The sequence below is a fragment of the Schistocerca gregaria genome, chromosome 4 (genome assembly GCF_023897955.1).
Source record: "Schistocerca gregaria isolate iqSchGreg1 chromosome 4, iqSchGreg1.2, whole genome shotgun sequence".
In the NCBI taxonomy this organism is placed as follows: Eukaryota; Metazoa; Arthropoda; class Insecta; order Orthoptera; family Acrididae; genus Schistocerca; species Schistocerca gregaria.
Genome location: NC_064923.1, coordinates 359,876,119 through 359,897,615, shown reverse-complemented (window position 1 = coordinate 359,897,615; position 21,497 = coordinate 359,876,119). Strand labels below are relative to the sequence as shown.

Genomic DNA, 21,497 nt, shown 5'->3' with positions numbered 1-21,497 from the left:
CACACACACACACACACACACACACACGTGCGCGCGCGCAAGAACAGACATTCCGTGTAATGCGGAGTGCTGATAATCATTGTGCTTTCTTTTGAGACAGTTGTTTCCCCAGTTTCTTCCACGCAATGTTGTACTCTCTCTCTCTCTCTCTAGTCCTTTAATCGATTCCAACTCCCCGTGCCCTCATAAACTAAAGAGCTTCAGTTCTGCCGTGTATTATCTACAGAAGACTTCCCACGTTGGAATCCATTACTCCTGTAATGTCATCAGTCCATCTCATCGCATACCGTCCTCTTCTCCTCGTGCCTTCTATCATACCCACCATTAAGGTCTTTTCCCGTGTGTCTTCTGATGATGTGCACAGTAGATCAGTTTTTGTTTCAGTGTCAGACCTTGCAAGGAGAAACCTGGTTTTAGTTGCCTTAATATGGACCTATTTGTTTTCTTTACAGCCCATGCAACTCTTAAAGGAGTTTTCTCCAATACCATAATTCAAAGGAGTATATTCTCTGACGTTAAGGGTTTGTAATTGTCCAGGTCGCATATCCGTACAACACTACTGGAAAGAAATTTGTTCTTAAGCGTTCGTTTTGCTACTCATTTGCGACACTCTAGAAGCAAGCTCGTTTTTCATAACACTAACGGACGCGCGGCGTATTTTGTATACGCGTAAAGAATAACGATATTTTATTTTATCAAGGTAAATATGTTTCATCTAAATCGCAGTTTAATCTCAGTTTAAACAACAATAAAATAAACTTACGTTAAATGAGCAAGAGCTCTGTTTAATTTAATAATAATAAAATAAAATTCATTATATCACTCTGTTCCCACATACAACTGATATCCCACGGTAATGACCCACTGGAAGCATTACACAGCGCGGTGCATCAGATCCAAGCCAGCCACTTATTCGATTGCTGATTATCTCTTAGATAACTGCCTCTTTGTGAGACTGTGCTGCTAGCTCGTAATGTATGTCATTTTCTTGTACGGATCGTAATTTTTTCTCGCCTAGCTCACTATGACGTATAACAACACAATTTATCACAGTGTTAGTTGAACGAATATAGAAGAAGTAGGTATGGGTAATTGTAAAACAGCAATGGAATGGTACAAGACCGTCTTATTTGTGGTCGGCGCAGTTTATACATAAGCGCTCCGCTCGACTGCTAATTGCTGCAGGGAGACGTCTACACAACAATCCTCCTGCACTTTCTGGGACAAAAGCACAAGGGGAAACAATTCGGAGCCTAACAAAATTACCATCCTGCTATTTACAGTCACCCGATGATAAGTCCATATCTGAAAGTTCTTTCTTGCTGCGTGACACTTGTCACAGATGGGATGTGGTTGCGTGGTCCTCTTCCCTTACTTCGGCGTTATTTCCGGGTAGAGCAAGAAGCCAACAGCTTTCACGCACGTGTCCTGGTTAGAACGCAGGTGCGCCCCACTGCTGTTACCCACGGTGACTGTTGGGGCCCATTTTCTGGTTCAGAGAGAACCCCGTGCCTCTGGCTTGCGTAAGATCTTTCAGAGTTTCCATTGCGTCTTAAGTAGATAGCCCTATATCTGAATCCTTGCGCGTTTAGAGCGAGCAGATGTGTTTGCTTAGCCTCCAAAGAACTCGAGAAGATGTATTCCAGGGATTCTGTTCAGGGGCTGCCGCTGCTGACGATCTGGTAAAGCTCTCAATGGGGCCTATGAACTCGAGGTTCATCTCTTTGCAAAATTCCTGCCGTTCTTGATAAGGCAGACTGGCAGATAGCGTGTTACGTCAAGTAAGCTGTCGGCAACCGCTGCTCTCGCGCTGACGTCACTACGGCTGTTGTTGCCAGCTGCGAATCCGCCCAGTCTGAAAGATATGGAGGGGTGAGCGCGATATATTCGTCCGTACTGCAGGGCCCCCTGCTGGCTCTGATACAGCAGCGAGAGCTGCTGTTTCGTTCATCTGACGTCATCCTTGGCTGCCGTTGCGACGTTGGTCTGCTCATTTCCGCATAGCTGGATATTAGTTACATTGCGCTGTTTAGATCTCGCGATTGTTTTGATGCGCGTTCTACAATACTTTACCAAGGTCGCACGTTATGAGATGCAAGCAAATGGATAATATTGACTTGTGTGTCAGTGGTCTATTCGAATGAAATATGTGGCCTGGAGGTATTCAGGGTGGCACAGTATTTCTTATGGGTTTACCGGACTATTGCAGTCCTTGCAGCGCTTCAATGAATTCATTGTATAGCTAACGATATGCCTCCTAGATAAGGAATCCATATGGTGGTGCAATATTAAGTATAGATTTAAGTGTCAGGAAGTCATTTCTGAAAGTATTTGTATGGAGTGTAGCCATCTATGAAAGTGAAACATGGACGATAAATAGTTTGGACAAGAAGAGAATAGAAGCTTTCGAAATGTGGTGCTACAGAAGAATGCTGTAGATTAGATGGGTAGATCACATAACTAATGAGGAGGTATTGAATAGAATGGGAGAGAAGAGGAGCTTGTGGCACAACTTAACTAGTAGAAGGGCTCGGTTGGTAGGAAATGTTCTGAGGCACCAAGGGATCACCAATTTAGCATTGGAGGGCAGCGTGGGGGGGGGGGGGGGGGGGGTAAAAATCGTAGAGGGAGACCAAGAGATGAATACACCAAGCAGATTCAGAAGGATGTAGGTTGCAGTAGGTACTGGGAGATGAAGAAGCTTGCACAGGATAGAGTATCATGGAGAGCTGCATCAAACCAGTCTCAGGACTGAAGACCACAACAACAACAACAACTTGGTGGTCCAGTGCTCTTGAGTCGGTTGCACTTGCTTCTTGTACGAGATTTCCTGCATAGATGCAGTGCACTTTTCGAAAACAGTTTCAACAAATTCTTTCAACTGCCTTACCTATTACAGATTTGAAACGTTCATGCTGTTCCTAATATTTAGCAATGTTATGCACACAAGATATTCATCATTAAATTTTGTAATTACTCAGTAATTTGTCGAAATGAAAGTTTATGGTTCGAGAAGCCTTTTCAAGTCTCAAAAATCTATTATGATTATATGGAGATTGAATCGATAATGAGGTTCGCCGAATCGACAATGAGGTTCCCCCGTTTTGTTCGATGCTAAGGTGCTATTCCAACACATGGAGAGCCTCTAAAATGCCGTTCGAGTTTATGGGAAATAAGAAATGGACTGAGGCCTGAATGGGAATTTGGATAGAGGAGGGAGCCGTGCTAGGGTCATCTGTGCAAAGCCATTGTGCCAGGGTGGTGTAGTAGTTATTGCATCTGCCTAGTGAGAAAGAGATTCGGGTTCGAGTCCCGACCTTGGCACAAATTTTACATTCGGCTCTGCAATCTGCATATATACTCCAGTAATTTGTCGACTGAGTCACATATCTTCGTAGATATTCCATACGACCGCATTTTAGTTACTAGCCAACATGTGGCACAGTGTCGACCGTGTTTTGGAAATGCAGTAAGGTGGAACGAGCACGTAAGGACGTTACTAACAGAGAAGGTGAATGGTGGCCTTCGGTATATTGGGAGAATTTTAGGAAAGTGTAGCTCACCTGTGAAGGAGACCGCTTGTAGAATACTAGTACGACCCATTCTTTAGTACTGTTATAGTGTGAGAGATCCACACCAGGTCGGATTAAGGAAAGATATCGAAGCGATTCAAAGGAGTGCTGCTAGATTTACTTGTGGTACGTTCGATCAGCATGCAAGTATTATGGAGATGCTTTGCGAACTCAAATGGGAATTCCTGGAGGGAAGACGCTGTTTTCGCAAAGCATTATCGAGAAAATTTAGAGAACCATTATTTGAGGCTGGCTGCAGAACGATTCTACCGCCGCCGACGTACATTTTACGTGAGAATCACGAAGATAAGAGAAATTAGGGTTCGTTGGTGACATATCGATAGTGGTTTTTCCCTTTCCCCATTTGCGGCTGGAACAGGAGAGAGAATGACTATTAGTGGTTGAAAGTAGCCTCCGGCATGCATCATGCGCTGGCCTGCGGCATATGTATGAAGATATAGACGTAGAGGGAAGCTACTTGTTCACTTGCTTACACTGTAGCTGCTGCTTGCGTGAATAGCGCAAGCAATGTATCTGGCGACCGAGCGAGGTGGTGCAGTGGTTAGACACTGGACTCGCATTCGGGAGGACGACGGTTCAATCCCGCGTCCGGCCATCCTGATTTACGTTTTCCGTGATTTCCCTAAATCACGCCAGGCAAATGCCGGGATGGTTCCTCTGAAAGGGCACGGCCGACTTCCTTCCCCATCCTTACCTAATCCGATGAGACCGATGACCACGCTGTCTGGTCTCCTTCTCCAAACAACCAACCAACCTGTATCTGGCGATAATTTTACTCGAATCACTGCTGGTTCTTTGAGATAAGCTTATAATATGCTCTAGAATCCTGCAGCACATAGACTTTACAAGTACATTCTATAATTCTGTACATCCATTCATTTACTCTTTTGTAAACTAGAGTGACCTGCCACCTGTGAAAAAAAGTTCATTCAGAGGCACAAAGATGGCCGCATTCCACATTAACGTAGTTATCTGTCAGTTGATAAGCCTGTTCTTCTTCCTTCTACAAGTGTTAGTCGTTTATCTGCTACACTGTGTTTTGTGAAAGCCAATAAATACTTTTGTGAGCACTGCAAGACCTGTCACTTTACGCTGGTCGCCTGGGAGAGTCAGTATATGGATCACAAAAAAGTGGAATTTCATTGCCTACTGTGTAGCACGGTGTGAACGAGAGCAATCTTCTAAAGACAGTCATTTTCTGCTTGAGCAGCACAGACAGCTGTTCAGTCAGTCGGGAAAATCCCTGTTTTACCTGTAGGGATGATACGGACGCTAATGGGTCCCCACTGCTGAATAGCGTGCTCCGAGTGGGGAGATTACGGTTGTGTGTCACACACAGGAAGCACTCCTCTGATAGCACGCCCTACTTCGCGATAGAGAATTAAACGTTGCCTTCGTTGGAGATACCACAGGATATGCTGTGGATGTATATATACAGGCAAGTCCGTGAATTACAGGGCACGACAAGAAGTTCTGAAGATGTTCAAGCCAGCTGTTCCACCGTCAGTATCAACGGCATCGTGGGAATTCCACACACTCGGGCCGGGAGAGTGTTTAAGGGACTGGCCTTGTATTTGGGAAGAATCGGACTGAAGTCACCACCTGGCCTTACCGATTGACCCACAACTGGTTCCTCTCTATGTCGTTTCAGGTGACTATCGTGATAGTTTCTTAAAAATTGCATGTTCCCTTTCTTCTCATTAACCTTCTCCAACGGACGTAGTGCTGTGTGTCTAACAACTTCTCATCCATGGAATTTTCAATTTTTATCTCATACAGAGGAAACGTGATGTTGACAAGGCAGTAACTACGCATCTGAGAGGTGTGCTGCAAATGTCAGGATATAATGGGCTCACTCCAAGGGGAATGCAGCAGGAGAACCGGTTTGGAAAATGGATACGTAATGCACGTTTATGCAACATGCTTGTGCTTTTGTGACATAACTGGAACAGTGCTCATGATGGTTAGAAGGCGTAACATACGACAGTAAATAAACGTGTGCAGTAGTACTTTCTAATCTGAGACCCGCTGTTCGGCACTGGAGTCCTATTCGGGAAAGCTTATTTTGAATTCTGCCCAGTGCATCCTTATCTGCCAGTCATGCCTCCTTTCAGAGTCACAAAGTGTGAATGGCAGACTGATTCCTCCAAGTCTCATCCTCCTACACCCGAACGCTAGTAATGCCAACTGATCGTTGTACTCATCACATTTACTAATTGTTGCAGTCTTGAAAGACACGTGAATATACATGTGTCTAGTTCGCTGACCCTTTCATGTTGTTCGACAGTTGCCAGGCGTCTGAGGTTGGATACCAACAGCGACTTGCACATCTCAGCTTATAGCCTGACAAATTACTTTAGCGAAGGGGTCAGACCCTCATAAGGACAGGGAGCTATAAAATCTTCAACTGATGCTCACAGGGAATCACTCAAAGGCGTCACTGAAGCATCCAGATTAGTCTTCGGGAGCTGAACATCAGAAACTTGGTAGCAGACAGTCGTATTCACTCGAGCCCTTCCCAGGTGGCATGCAGCGGAGCAGGTTGCACGCTTCAGGGTGCCAACTGATCTCAGATCCCACTGACTTATGCAACCTACTAACTGATGCCAACTGGACATTGGATTGGCAGGGGAATTGTCTGTCCCTGTGAACTCCATAACTGGGATGCTGTAATTGGGTATCAGAGATAGGCTTCATAGCCAACCTCCTGGGGTCCCCATTATCCAGGGCAACTTACTTGGACGTCATCGCCCTTCTCAAAGTTACTCTCCCTTAAAGCGGCCTTCTCCCACATGCCAACAGGAGACCGATTTGATACCGCGAGCCTAACGTCCCCTTTGGGTCCTTGGCTGCCTGGTTTTACTCTAATGACAAGAAGCCAGAACACATGTCCAAGACGCCTCAGGACGCCGTTGGAGCCTCTACTAAACACCAGCGCTTGCGTCAGCAGCTGTTGTCTCAGAAATTCTGTTGCTGTTATCACATGACGCAACTGTACAGCGATCAAATCCGTTTATGCCGTTGTTTGCGAGCACTGTTTCGAGTGGAAATTTTTCCTGGTGCTTTAGTGCATTTGTCCTGTAACTGAAAAAGTGTAGATACTAGTTTCGAGAATCTCTTTATCTGAAAACATTGAGCATTGCACGTGGCATATGAAAGATTTTATAAGTTTACTATCTACCATGCCGTTCGCAATTTTTATGTAAGAGCTTGATCACCTGTCACATGTCGTATATAACAAGAAGACAGCAGTTCTCAGTTGTTAATCTGTACCATCAACATTCCTGCGATAAGATACAGCAAGACAAGAATGATGATGATGTGCTTTCTCTCCAACAAACTGGAAGAGCTGACAGAAATAACGCAAATTACTTCTTTGCTAATTGAGTGGTTCCAGGGATGCTGATGTAAATGCAGTTATCTTTCGAAGAATTCCATTGAAAATGGTAGCTGAATAACTTGTAAAGTTTTATGTTTTTACGTCGTATTATCCGAAACAGCTTCTCGTAACAACTTGTACTTATTGTAACCTCTTTTACCTCGTCCGTATGGGGAAAAATAGAGGCTGTATCATAACTGATAGCGAAAACTGACGCGTGTATCAATATACGATGGTTTATGCATAAACGTTCCAGTACACTTGTCCACAAACGAAGCATTTCCGACATAATTGCGAACCTATGTAAACATGGCTAATGGAATGTAGTTGAATTAAATCAGGCGATGCTCCGGTAATTAAATTAAAAAACGAAATATTTACAGTAGTTGAGGAGTTTTGCTATTTGGCCAGCAAATTAACTGATGATGGCTGGAGTAGAGAGGACATAAAATGTAGACTGGTAATAGCACAAAAAGCGTTTGTGAAGACGAGAAATTTACTAACGTCGAATATAGGTTGAAGTGTCGGGAACTGTTTTCTGAAAGTATTTGTCTGGAGTGCAGTCTTGTACGGCAGTTAAACTTGGGCGATAAGCAGTTCAGATAGGAAGAGAACAGAAGCTTTTGAAACGTAGTGATGGTGATGAAATGGGCACATCGCGTAACTAGTGAGGAGGTACCGAATCGAACTGGGGAGAAGGCGAATTCGTAGCACACGTATCAAAAAGAAGGGATTAGTTGATTGGCAGTTGGGTACTGGAGGGAAATGAGGAGGTAAAAATTTTGGAAGAGGGCTATGGGATGAATATCGTAAGCAGGTTCAGATGGATGTAGTTTGCAGTAGTTGTTCAGAGACGAAGAGGCTTGCACAGGATGGACCAGCTTAGAGAGGTGCTTCACAGCAGTCTTCGAACTGGAGACCATGAAAACGACGGTTACAAGCTGCCACTGACTTCAGTTTGAAATATTGCCCTACTTAGGATAAATGAGTTTGAAATATAAACTCTCCATTTAATTGCGCTGTTCGAATTTCATCCACAGCCTCTTTTGACAATAAATACGATACTACTTCAGCGCGTTACAGGGTGACCCAGGAGTTATAGTCAGTATTTAGGGATATGATAGTAACGATCAATCTAAGCAAAAAGAACTCAAGTGAATGTGGACTCTAAAATGCGTACCTTAAGAGCTATGAGCACTTACTCATCTTCTACTGAACAAGTTCTCATATCTCTTAAGGTATGTATTTTAGGGCCCATGTTTATAGACAATTTTTCCTTGTTTTGGTCCATACTACCTCCCTCCAAAATATGGAAAGCAAAGAGCTTGCAGTGAAAGAGATTAGTTTCACACCAGTGAAGGTGAAGAAAATGAGCCCTTGTTTATTAGACTTTCTCGTTTCGAATAATCGTTCCTGTCATATCCCTGAATTCTGACCATTCCTCCATAACTTTCTTTTTGTTACAAAGTACCGCACACTCGTTCCTGTTGAAAGAGAAGTTCTAAGAGTCTGCTTCGCCTTTGTATGCAATACTGCACTCATCTATGCGACGAGTTACGAATTCTTTCAAACACCGCCGGATCTTATAATAAACTTTGACAAGATTATAGAATTCATCTATGCGATGAGTTACGAATTCTTTCAAACACCGCCCGATTTTCTCATAAACTTTGACAAGATTATAGAATTCGCTGGTCCGTTTCTTCAGTCTAATTAGCGGGAGTAAGTACACTCACTTGTGAGACGACCTCAGACGGAAGAGTCCAGAGGATTTAGATCAGCTGCTCTAGGAGGCATCCCCGGATCTATCCATCTCAGACCGCACTGGTACGTTAGATATCGTCTTGCATCAGCGGCAAAATAACCGACTGCGAGAAAGAAAAGAAAACTGCACGTTATTGCTTATCCAACTTGTGTATAGAATTATATATAAGGAGAAAGAATACAGATGTGTGAATCAATTGATCACATTGTTTAAATGCCCTGATATCGTACTTAAAACTTACCGCGAGAAATAAAATTAAACCAGACGTTTTCACAGCACAGCATTTTCTTTCCCACAGTTGCGTTTCAACAGAAAACCGGTACACTTTCGTTAAAAAAGAATTATATCCCATGTCCGCCCGAATACTGAGCAGAGCATCGTGTAAAACTTTGAAGTAAACATTATAGCATCGCGTAAAAATTTTAAGAAAAACAGTCAAGAACTTTTCGAATCTATTGGAAACAAGGTTAAGCAACATCTCGTTTTTATGAAGTCGTAGAGATACCTTCATTCGCACCACATTTGTCGAATAATGATGATACATCCTGTACATGAACATCCACACGATGCTACAGATCCTACATTAAAGTGTAGATTCCTCTGCAAGTTGCGCAGGAGATCTGGTTTGCAGGTCAGTGAGTGGGAGATAAGGGCAGATCACTTCCATCAAGGCTACGCTAAAACGAAATTGTATTCAGACCAATCTCCTCGTTGACCGCAAGCTGTTGCTCCTGAAACTTGTCCATCAGTCTTTTCTGCGAGAGATTAGGCACAACGCGTCCGCTAGGGATTAAAAGATAAGCCGACACGGGGAAATCTGGGCTAGCTCAACTTAGCTAAAGTGGAGGGTGGCCAAGACTGCATACGGGTCACACAGTCCGCAAATACACAATCGGGTCACGGACGTGAAGCTGCGGGCAGCGTGCGAGGAGAATCGAATAGCAGACAACAGCGTGCCAGCTTTATTCCGTTGTTTACATCTTTATTCATGGGGAACAAAGCAGGTGGTAGGGCTCGATCATAGTGCCTGCGTTTCAGAGCTGCCAAAGTTACACCGTTTATCTGAGCCCACCTTGTACTTTACATCTTTCGCTCGTGGTCGATTAACGGGTATTAGGAGAGAATTACGACTCTGTCTTTTATGCGTTCTTATGTGAGAAGAGACCCGTCCCTTCATGGCGAAATAAAATCGTTCAGTTTGTGCCACCTTCGTTTGTTTAGTAGAGAGTAAATACTTTGTATCAGCTGCAAAAGCAAGACGAATTAATTAATACATTTCAATAAGTGAATCCATAAAAGGTACTTCATTCTAGACGTACTTGGAATTATTCCTAGTAAGATAATGCTGTTGTAATATATTCTCTCGGCATTATATATAATGGACTCGTAATGTACGTGACGTATACCCTCATTCGACCTCGATCAATGAATACAGTTGTAAGTCTACGGTATAAGGAAGCACTTTAGGGTAGCACATTTCAAACCTCCAGTTTTTGTTTTTCCTTTAATTTGCTTCGAACGAATACTGGTATTACTCTTTTAGTAAAGACATCTTTGCACATCTGAGCTCCTGCACCATCTCCTAATGATTTCGGTGACCAGTAGACATTGAATTCCCTTTTTTCTGTTACTGCAATAAACTCCGTTAAGTTATATTGGGTTTCATAAATTTTCACGATAACATGAGACGGTTGTGACCTGTTATTTTTGTCTGGATGCACTGAAATTTATAGAAAATTTCTGTGTACAGTAAGAGAAATTTTTCTTGTTCTTCTTGACGCATTTTTTCCAAGTTATGTTCCTGAAAAACTAAATCGTTGTCCATTAATAAACAATCTTTGCATACCATCATTTTTTGTTCGTTGACTGTCAATGCAACAGTGTATTCCGCTGAAATCGCTGAAAACACCTACCGGTCTCTTTTCTGTGCATCCCTCCTGTTCTCCAGGAACACGTAACGCATGCACCAATTATGTGCCAGAAATAATAAAATGCAACTGTTCTACAAGAAACGTGAGCATAATGGTGTAAATCGTTACCGAAATAATTTACATTATGTATAGATCAGACAATTTTAATATTAATAATTCAGTTGGCAAAAAGCAGTTGATAGTGCAGTTTCAGATTTTTTAATGAGTGTTATCCTTACTTTGTAATTTTCAGGCCTCCTGGTTACATGGTTGTGTTAGTTTCCTGAACATGTATATATAGTTGTTGTTTCCGATGGCAAGTTGTTTTATAAATTGTTTTATTAGAAACTAGTGAGAGAGATGCTCATTTTTTAAAACTACTCGTAGAGTGGCTAAGATAGAACGCAGATTTCTTGTAAAGTAAATCTCTGAATGTCGTTCTAGCGTCCGTTAAGGAATCACCCATCATCTACAATAGCATGGATATTCCATGTAATTAACTCGAGCAAAATAAGCGTGCGAATAAATGTGATGAAATATTTTGTAATTTTTGTATGATTTTTTTAATTTTTTTATTATATGTAGGAACTTACATGCGCTTAACGTCGAGGTTACCAGCGTCCTCCTTTAAACGTAGTCCAGACACTACCTTGCCGACAGATGCCAGTGATTACATGATTCCCGACGCTATACTTTTAATAAATACTAATCGCCATTTCAGCGTCCAATTCAGAGAGCAGCATCCTATTGCTTTCAATATTGCGGTACTTATTTTTAGTAGGCAAGGCTGATGCAGAAGCCAGAACTTTCATATTCCCAGTTTTCCAATCAGTGAGGAAACATTCGTACGTAGCTGCCCTGCAGATTGTGCAGAGAAAAAGGATACGTTCGTCTTGACGTTTAGTACACGACCCCGCTAACGAGCATCAATTGACATGGTGAAGCTACCAGACTTCATCATTACGTCAAGAGTAAACCGTTGTTTCATCCTGCCGATTAACCTCTGCGCAGTGTACCAGCGCAATACATTCGCGGGCGGATGTTTACTGCAGCAGTTTTAAAGAAACATAAACTAGAAGAAGACGAACCAGTAAACTGTGCCGTTGCTGCAAGATGGTCTATTTTGGGACACTCCTTCTGGCCGTCGATCAAATTGGAAAGAAGCAGTAGGGTAATGCACTGGTTACTCCACCAGTTGAAAAGAAGTCTTTTCTATCCAGTTTATTGTGATCGACAGGAGGAGAGGGCACCAAACTATCAGGACGTGTCGCTAAAGGATTACTGATGGGCAAGCTGGTGTCAGGAATTTGCTGCATCTTTGACTGACGTTTTTGACTCTCTCACTGCTTTTCGTACTCAAACTATTTTCATCTAAGGAGAGAAAAGCACGGAGGCTCGACTATTTCCTTTCTGCCTTTGTAATTAATTTCATATTTTTTTCAAATCCCTTCTCGTTGAGTACCTGCTGCGGAATTGGCGTTAACAGTAATAAATCTCAGAATAATCGCTGTAGCCTCGACAGGAATAAAGGCGCTACATAGACAAACAAATAATGTAGTCCCTACAACGGGCAGTTGTTTCTAATAGGGTTCTAATTTGTATAATTAAATTCACTCACGAAGTATACAGTCACTGACTTGAATGTCTCCTACTGCAGAATCACTATATCCTGACGCCGTATAAAAACGTTGTGGCCTACTGAATAGCCTTAATACAGCTATAATTTCTGTTCACGGGCAATGACGATCACGATCAGCGCTCTATTGTCGGATATAGTGATGGTCTAAGCTTCACTGCTACAGACACTTACAATGCTGACTTCGACATTGCCCTGCACGAACTGGTGCCCTCTCGGGACAATCCCCTGTCGTACAGAATAAACTATCTATGGGTGCTCAACTAGCAGAAATTCGCCTTGTTCCGCACTAACAGGATTTGGGTAGTAGCGTTTGAAAGCTATGTCTGCCCTTCTGATTAAAGCAACAACACAGTCTTAGTGGCGACTGGGAATCTGACTAGAAACACTTCGGAAGTTATGCAATCGATACAGAATTCACGTTATTTCCAACAGGGAATGGAAATGTAGTTTGCCAGTCCGTTCGTGACTCACGCGATAACACGGTGACTAGGACGGACATGAAATTTGCTGCAGGATGTATAAAGTTGGTCGCCACTTCAAGCAGGAAGCACATATTTCTTACTTTCACGGCCAATACTTTGCATGTTGTTGCGTCAGTAAATTAACACAATAACTGACATTGTTTTTAATACCAAACTTGTTTTATTCTGCGGAATCACCAGCTGATGCCAAGAAATATTAGTATCTCGCTCTCAAAACGTTCCCATCCACCTGTTCGGTATGTGGTTCGAAATTCAATGTTCCGATACAAGTGCCGAGTAGAGGTAAATGATAACACCAGACATATGCCTACCTGTGTGTGTTCCGTTGTGCTGTGCGTAATGTAGGAAGGTGTCACGTGATCGCCACAAACAATTGACGTACTTGCACCAGAGACGTACGTTTATTCGCCATGAATGCGAACACAGCAGCATATTTGGCTAACAATAAAGTTAGAGTATTTAGGAACGTGACTTAGCTGGAATAAATATCGGGACTCCCAGAGAAATTAGTTTTTCTTTATTATGAGGACTAATAAACGTAAATAGTAAATACGAGCCAAACCTTCCAGTTCAAGAACCTTCAACATCGCAGCTCGTCAGCAATCGTTGGTTAATATATTAAAAAACTAAAAACCCGCCTCGATTGCGAAAAAAGCACCTAGTGTTGTTAACTCAGGTTTCGGCATAGATAACTACTTTGTCAATGATTAAAAGAACACCATAGCTATACATTTATAAACGAAAAGGAAAACACAAACAGTACATATGTACAAAGTCAAAAAACCACTACTTAACTTAATGGTGTACGCTCCACTTCACACCGGCCTATGTTCGATGGGCCATGACCCGCCATAAACTGCCAACTTTATTGTTGTTCTGAAGAAGGTGTAGTTATCTACGTCGAAACCTGGGTTAACACTTAACACTAGGTGCTGTTTTTCGCAATCGAGGTGGGTTTTTAGTTTTTTAATACCTAGCTAGATTATCCTTTACGTCGTTGGGCCTTCGCACGCTCCACGAAGCAATAGCTTGTGCTAATGTTTATATGTGTGTGTTTGTGTGTGTGTGTGTGTGTGTGTGTGTGAGAGAGAGAGAGAGAGAGAGAGAGAGAGAGGGACTTACAGAATCCTCTCCATAGTTTCGATCCCTCTCAGTACGCGAGCGATTTGTGAGACCTTCCGGCTACTTGAATGTTCTGCAGCAATCTAGAATCGTTTGCTCCGAAAAAGCTACTTAGTGAGCAACTGCCTTGATGATTTGTCCGCGGTTGTTTTCGGTAATGCAAGTCAAACGTATTCGAAGTTTCGTTTCGCAGCGCAGTGTACGTTAGCCTAAAACTTACGCAGATTAAAGAGTGTACGTGGCAGGGATTGGAACCCGGACTCCGGCTTTTCATGTGTAACACTCGTACCAAATCGATAAGGCCTTACTGCCAACTCAGCTCTTGAGTGTGAAGGTACTTCACCTACTCTCACAAACGTGAACAAGCTTACCTAACTGGATTAGAGTTCGTGGCAGAAGGGATGAGCTGAACAATGGTTCCGCAGTAACCTATGGTTTATTCCGAGAATGAACCGTTAGCTTTGAAACATTCGACGACTGCTAGCATAGCAAGTTGAGCACGTAGGTTTCTGATGAGTATGGGAAAACGAAAGACAGGTAAGGTCAGATTGAAGAACTAAGTTGGACAGTAAAATGTGTTCAGATTGTGTGAGGATTTTGCAGGGTCGATTCGACACACGTGCACGCGCACACTTGCTTGTTGTGAACAAACTGTCTTCTGCATATGATAACGATTTCCAGTGTTGTGTTTTTGCCAATGAGAGTGAAGTACCAGCGGGGAGTATCAGAAAAATGCACCTACCCCTTTACTTCTGGTTTCAACTCAGACTTTATCAGTTGGCACTTTTCCGTCATTTCGGTACAGCATTACGTGACTCATACATGAATCTGACAAGTGAGGCAATAAATGATAATTAATTGAAACCCTCAGCTGCCAACAGGTATTGTTGATATATCTCGATGGGCACAGCTGAAAATGTGTGCCCCGACCGGGACCCGAACCCGGGATCTCCTGCTTAGATGGCAGACGCTCTGTCCATCTGAGCCACCGAGGACACAGATGAATAGCGCGACTGCAGGGACTTATCCCTTGCATGCTCCCCGCGAAACCCACATTCCCAACTGTCCACTGCCTTGCAGTCGCGCTATTCATCTGTGTCCTCGGTGGCTCAGATGGATAGAGCGTCTGCCATGTAAGCAGGAGTTCCCGGGTTCGATTCCAGGTCGGGGCACATATTTTCAGCTGTCACCATCGAGGTGTATCAACAACACCTGTCAGCAGATGAGGGTCTCAATTATCATTTATTCTAGAGAAGTTGCACGATCATCAGTGGTATCTGTTCTTTAGAGAGCAGTTGCTATCTTCTTATAAAGTGAGGCAATATTTGTTTCTAGAAGTAGTGAAATGTTCTTCAGAGGGGAATACCTTGTGAGATGACTGATCACTGAGTCAATATGCTCTCGTGGACGGCAGCAGTTCCTGCTCACTTCCGAAGAAATTTAGTGTTGAGAGTGGCGTGATGCACGTCACTTAGTTTTGTGAAAGGCAGCTAGCGGGAAGACTTGCCTAGCATCGCTGATGCAGCGGAGGAGACCCGTTTCACTGTTCCCGGAACGCTCGTGCTGCGTCGACCGATCCCGGCGACCGTCATCTTGGGCGAGCGCCGAAGATGGTTATCCAGTTGCATAGCTGCGCGGGGTCAATTTCAACGTTACAGGAACAGTTACCCAGCGGCATTCCTTTCCTATATTAGCGATACTGCCTGAGATAATCAACTGCATTTACAAAAATTAACAGAAACTGAAAAATCAGTACCTGTGTTTTGAACGGATATTTTATTAATAATTTTTGATATCGTAGCGGAACGAGAGCGATCGTATAAAAAAGTTCAGCATAAAAACAGTCCAGATTGCAAAAATTATTTATTTAGTAATTCCAGTAACTTATTTCGGTCTAAGGGACCATATGCGGACTGAAAGCTCTGAAACGTATAACGAAATAGTAAATAAATAATTTTTATGATCTGGACTGTTTCCTATTATACTGATATTTGATTGATAAGTGACTAATTATGAAGGTTATGAAATTGACTCCTGGTAGTGGAATTTCATGACGATTATTTGGTGCAAGTGGCCGCTTCGATCTGTTAAATCCCAAAACTCTGCCATAGTGTCTTGTAGAGTGAGATAATGCTACACTGTGACGCTTTCATAGGACAAGGACGTCGAACTCGGCAACGCTATAGGTGTCGTTCGAAAGAAGGTGTACTTCTATTCATATACAGACGGCCTGGGTGGCCGAGCGGTTCTAGGTGCTACAGTCTGGAACCGCGCGACCACTACGGTCGCAGGTTCGAATCCTGCCTCCGGGCATGGATGTGTGTGATATCCTTAGGTTAGTTATGTTTAAGTAGTTCTACGTCTAGGGGACTGATGACCTCAGAAGTTAAGTCTCATAGTGCTCAGAGCCATTATTTTAATCATATACACATTCATTAGCAGTGACACACACAAATCTAACTTCTGAAAAGACATAATCATCCAAATTATAAAAATAGGCTGACACTAAATAAAGGACAGGAACCATACCTCTGTGTTCCGGTGCGCGACAAAAGGAGTCGAAACGTTTCTTTGACCCAGTAAAGAGATAGGACTTAGGATACTCGATTACAGGCCCACTTCGTATTGTACAATTGCGGACAAACAACCCAAAACAAATGAAATGTCTTACCCTAGCTAAACTGGAAAGCTGTGATACTTTAAAAATACGCTCCGTACCACTAGTACAGCCCAGACAACTCTTTTTCGTTGAGCAGTGATCGTTCAGTCCATGGACCGGCCATCCCCCGTGAATAGACTCAAAGTTAATTTCCATCTCCGTCCTTAACCAATGAGACCTGACGGACTGTGTGTAATGATCATTCAGTAACGACGCATTCTTTCAATTTCCACGGCAGAACATCTGTTACCTGTTGGTTTTGTATCGGTACAAATTCACCTCAGAATCTAGCAACAGCTGTGCTTAAACCATTGTTTCTCCTGTATCCCTTCTCAGAGGGGTGCTAGCCTCGTAGGATTGTGAGAGGAAATTCTCGAAGTAAGGAGGCATATATTGAAAAATGTAGGCTTTCACTCTGCTGGAACTGTGTTGCTGTTCTCTTTAACTGAACGGAAACCCTAGTCAAAAGTTCTGTACAGGTTAAGAGCTCGCCGCAAAAACAAAATCTTCTAGCTGGCTGCGGTTACATAAATGATGAACGCTGTGACACACTGCAAGTCCTTGTGTAAAGCCGACGTCCGTCGTAATGTTATGAGAAATCCAAAAAGGCGCAAACGCCAAATGTAGTCATATTTCGCGACGTAGGTCATGTTACTAAATACTTCTTTTCCCAAAATGTTGTTCTTGCTATTGCCTCTCTGGATATTACACTCCTGGAAATGGAAAAAAGAACACATTGACACCGGTGTGTCAGACCCACCATACTTGCTCCGGACACTGCGAGAGGGCTGTACAAGCAATGATCACACGCACGGCACAGCGGACACACCAGGAACCGCGGTGTTGGCCGTCGAATGGCGCTAGCTGCGCAGCATTTGTGCACCGCCGCCGTCAGTGTCAGCCAGTTTGCCGTGGCATACGGAGCTCCATCGCAGTCTTTAACACTGGTAGCATGCTGCGACAGCGTGGACGTGAACCGTATGTGCAGTTGACGGACTTTGAGCGAGGGCGTATAGTGGGCATGCGGGAGGCCGGGTGGACGTACCGCCGAATTGCTCAACACGTGGGGCGTGAGGTCTCCACAGTACATCGATGTCGCCAGTGGTCGGCGGAAGGTGCACGTGCCCGTCGACCTGGGACCGGACCGCAGCGACGCACGGATGCACGCCAAGACCGTAGGATCCTACGCAATGCCGTAGGGGACCGCGCCGCCACTTCCCAGCAAATTAGGGACACTGTTGCTCCTGGGGTATCGGCGAGGACCATTCGCAACCGTCTCCATGAAGCTGGGCTACGGTCCCGCACACCGTTAGGCCGTTTTCCGCTCACGCCCCAACATCGTGCAGCCCGCCTCCAGTGGTGTCGCGACAGGCGTGAATGGAGGGACGAATGGAGACGTGTCGTCTTCAGCGATGAGAGTCGCTTCTGCCTTGGTGCCAATGATGGTCGTATGCGTGTTTGGCGCCGTGCAGGTGAGCGCCACAATCAGGACTGCATACGACTGAGGCACACAGGGCCAACACCCGGCATCATAGTGTGGGGAGCGATCTCCTACACTGGCCGTACACCTCTTGTGATCGTCGAGGGGCCACTGAATAGTGCACGGTACATCCAAACCGTCATCGAACCCATCGTTCTACCATTCCTAGACCGGCAAGGGAACTTGCTGTTCCAACAGGACAATGCACGTCCGCATGTATCCCGTGCCACCCAACGTGCTCTAGAAGGTGTAAGTCAACTACCCTGGCCAGCAAGATCTCCGGATCTGTCCCCCATTGAGCATGTTTGGGACTGGATGAAGCGTCGTCTCACGCGGTCTGCACGTCCAGCATGAACGCTGGTCCAACTGAGGCGCCAGGTGGAAATGGCATGGCAAGCCGTTCAACAGGACTACATCCAGAATCTCTACGATCGTCTCCATGGGAGAATAGCAGCCTGCATTGCTGCGAAAGGTGGATATACACTGTACTAGTGCCGACATTGTGCATGCTCTGTTGCCTGTGTCTATGTGCCTGTGGTTCTGTCAGTGTTATCATGTGATGTATCTGACCCCAGGAATGTGTCAATAAAGTTTCCCCTTCCTGGGACAATGAATTCACGGTGTTCTTATTTCAATTTCCAGGAGTGTATATCCTCTACTTCAGCCATCCTCAGTTACTTAGCGCCGGCCGCTGTGGCCGAGCGGTTCTAAGCGCTTCAGTCCGGAACTGCGCCGCAGCTCGTGGTCGTGCGGTAGCGTTCTCGCTTCCCACGGACGGGTTCCCGGGTTCGATTCCCGATGGGGTCAGGAATTTTCTCTGCCTCGTGATGGCTGGGTGTTGTGTGATGTCCTTAGCTTAGTTAGGTTTAAGTAGTTCTAAGTTCTAGGGGCTGATGACCATAGATGTTAAGTCCCATAGTGTTCAGAGCCATTTGAGCCATTTGTTAAGTTCCATAGTGCTTACAGCCATTTAAAGTTATTTAGCGGCCCAAATACCAAAACTCACGGACTACTTTTAGAGTCTGATTTCTTAATCTAATTCTATGAACATCACCTGATTTAATTCGACTACATTGCATTGCCCTTTCTTTACTATTATTGATGTTCATCCTATTCTCTCTCGAAATTACTCCTTCGCTTCTTTTTCTACTTGCTCAGTGTACAGATTGAATAACATCCGTTCTCAACTAAGGCTTCCCTTTCGTGTCCTTCGACTCGCACAGCTTTAGTCTGGTTTCCGTACAAGGTGTCGTCGTTGAGTGACCGGAAGGATACAGGGGGACGTCGACAACATTTCCGGTTGGTATGATAAATGGCAGCTAGTTCTAAACAAGATGCAAATGAGTGGGAAAAACGAAATCTGTGTTCGAATACTGTATCAGCAGTGTTCTACTTAACACAGTCAGGTCGGTTAAATATCTAGACGAAACGTTGCAAAGCGACGTGAAATGGAACCAGCGTGTGAAGCCTGCACTGGGGAAGGCGAACGGTAGATTTCTGTTGATTGGGAGACTTAGGAAAGCGAGGCTCCTCTGTAAAGACACCACATGTAGAAAGCTAGTGCGATGCATTCTTCAGTACTGCTCGAGTGTTTGTCATCTGTAAAAGACCGGATTAAAGGAAGTCACCGAAGCAGTTCACAGAAGGGCTGCTAGATGTTGTTACCCGTAGGTTCGATCAGCACACAGGTATTAAGAAGATGCTTCGTGAACTCAAATGGGAATAGCTGGAGGGAAGACGGTCCTCCATTTCGAGGAACGCTATTAAGAAAATTTCGAAGTCCGGCTTTTGAAACTGACCAAAGAGCGATTCTACTATCGCCGAGGTACTTTTCGCGTAAAGAACACGAAAATAAGAGAAATTACACTACTGGCCATTAAAATTGCTGCACCAATAAAATGACGTGCTACAGACGCGAAATTTAACGGACAGGAAGAAGATGCTGTGATATGCACATGATTAGCTTTTCACAGCATTCACGCAAGGTTGGAGACGGTGGCGACACCTACAACGTGCTGACATGGGGATAGTTTCGAACCGATTTCTCACACACAAACAGCAGTTGACCGGCGTTGCCTGGTGAAACGTTGTTGAGATGCCTCGTGTAAGGAGGAGAAATGCGTACCATCACGTGTCCGACTTTGATAAAGGTCGGATTGTAGCCTATTGCGATTGCAGTTTATCGTATCGCGACATTGCTGCTCGCGTTGGTCGAGATCCAATGACTGTTAGCAGAATATGGAATCGGTAGGTTCAGGAAGGTTATACGGAACGCCGTGCTGGATCCCAGCGGCCTCGAATCACTAGCAGTCGAGATGACAGGCATCTATCCCCAAGGCTGAGTCAACAGATGGGGACGTTTGCAAGACAACAACCATCTGCACGAACAGTTCGACGGCGTTTGCAGCAGCATGGACTATCAGCTCGTAGACCATGGCTTCGGGTACCCTTGACGCTGTATCACAGACTGTGTACTGAACGACGAACCTGGGTGCACGAATGGCAAAACGTCATTTTTTTGGATGAATACAAGTTCTGTTTACAGCATCATGATGGTCGCATCCGTGTTTGGCGACATCGAGGTGAACGCACATTGGAATCATGTATTCGTCATCGCCATACTGGCGTATCACCCGGAGTGATGGTATGGGGTGCCATTGGTTACAAGTCTCGGTCACCTCTTGTTCGCATTGACGGCACTTTGAACAGTGGACGTTACATTTCAGATGTTTTACCACCCTTAGCTGTACCCTTCATCTGATCCCTGCGAAACCCTACATTTCAGCAGGATAATACACGACCGCATGTTGCAGGTCCTTTCGGGATACAGAAAATGTTCGACTGCTGCCCTGACCAGCACATTCTCCAGATCTCCCACAAACTGAAAACGTCTGGTCAATAGTGGCCGAGCAGCTACCTCGTCACAATACGCCAGTCACTTCTCTTGATGAACTGTGGTATCGTGTTGAAGCTGCATGGGCAGCTGTACCTTTAGACACCATCCAAGCTCTGTTTGACTCAATGCCCAGGCGTATCAAGCCCGTTATAAAGGCCAGAGGTGGTTGTTCTGGGTACTAATGTCTCACGATCTATGCACCCCAGTTGCGTGAAAATGTAATCACATGTCAGTTCTAGTATAATATATTTGTCCAATGAATACTAGTTTATCATCTACATTTCTTCTTGGAGTAGCAGTTTTAATGGCAGAGGCATAGTGACAGTTGTTTTTCCGTCGCTGTCGCCAGGAAGGGGACGGGGTACCCTCCACCATGCACCGAACGTGGGTTTCAGAGTATGTATGTAGATGCACACTACGGCTCAAATCTTCGTTCGTGATTTGCCCAAGTGGCCCCACGCAAATGCCAGGATGGATTCCTTGGGAGGTTACGAACGACTACCTTCCCCATCCTTGAAATATTCAGAGCTTGTGCACCGCCTCTAATGATCTCGGTGTCGACGGGATTTTAA

General features: G+C 44.4%; 1 protein-coding gene across 7 annotated transcripts in view; it reads left to right on the top strand.

Annotated features, from left to right (window-relative positions):
• The window catches only part of LOC126365928 (nocturnin), a 392,287-nt gene that overhangs the window by 356,506 nt on the left and 14,284 nt on the right, over positions 1-21,497 (top strand). The gene's annotated exons all lie outside the window — the stretch shown is intronic.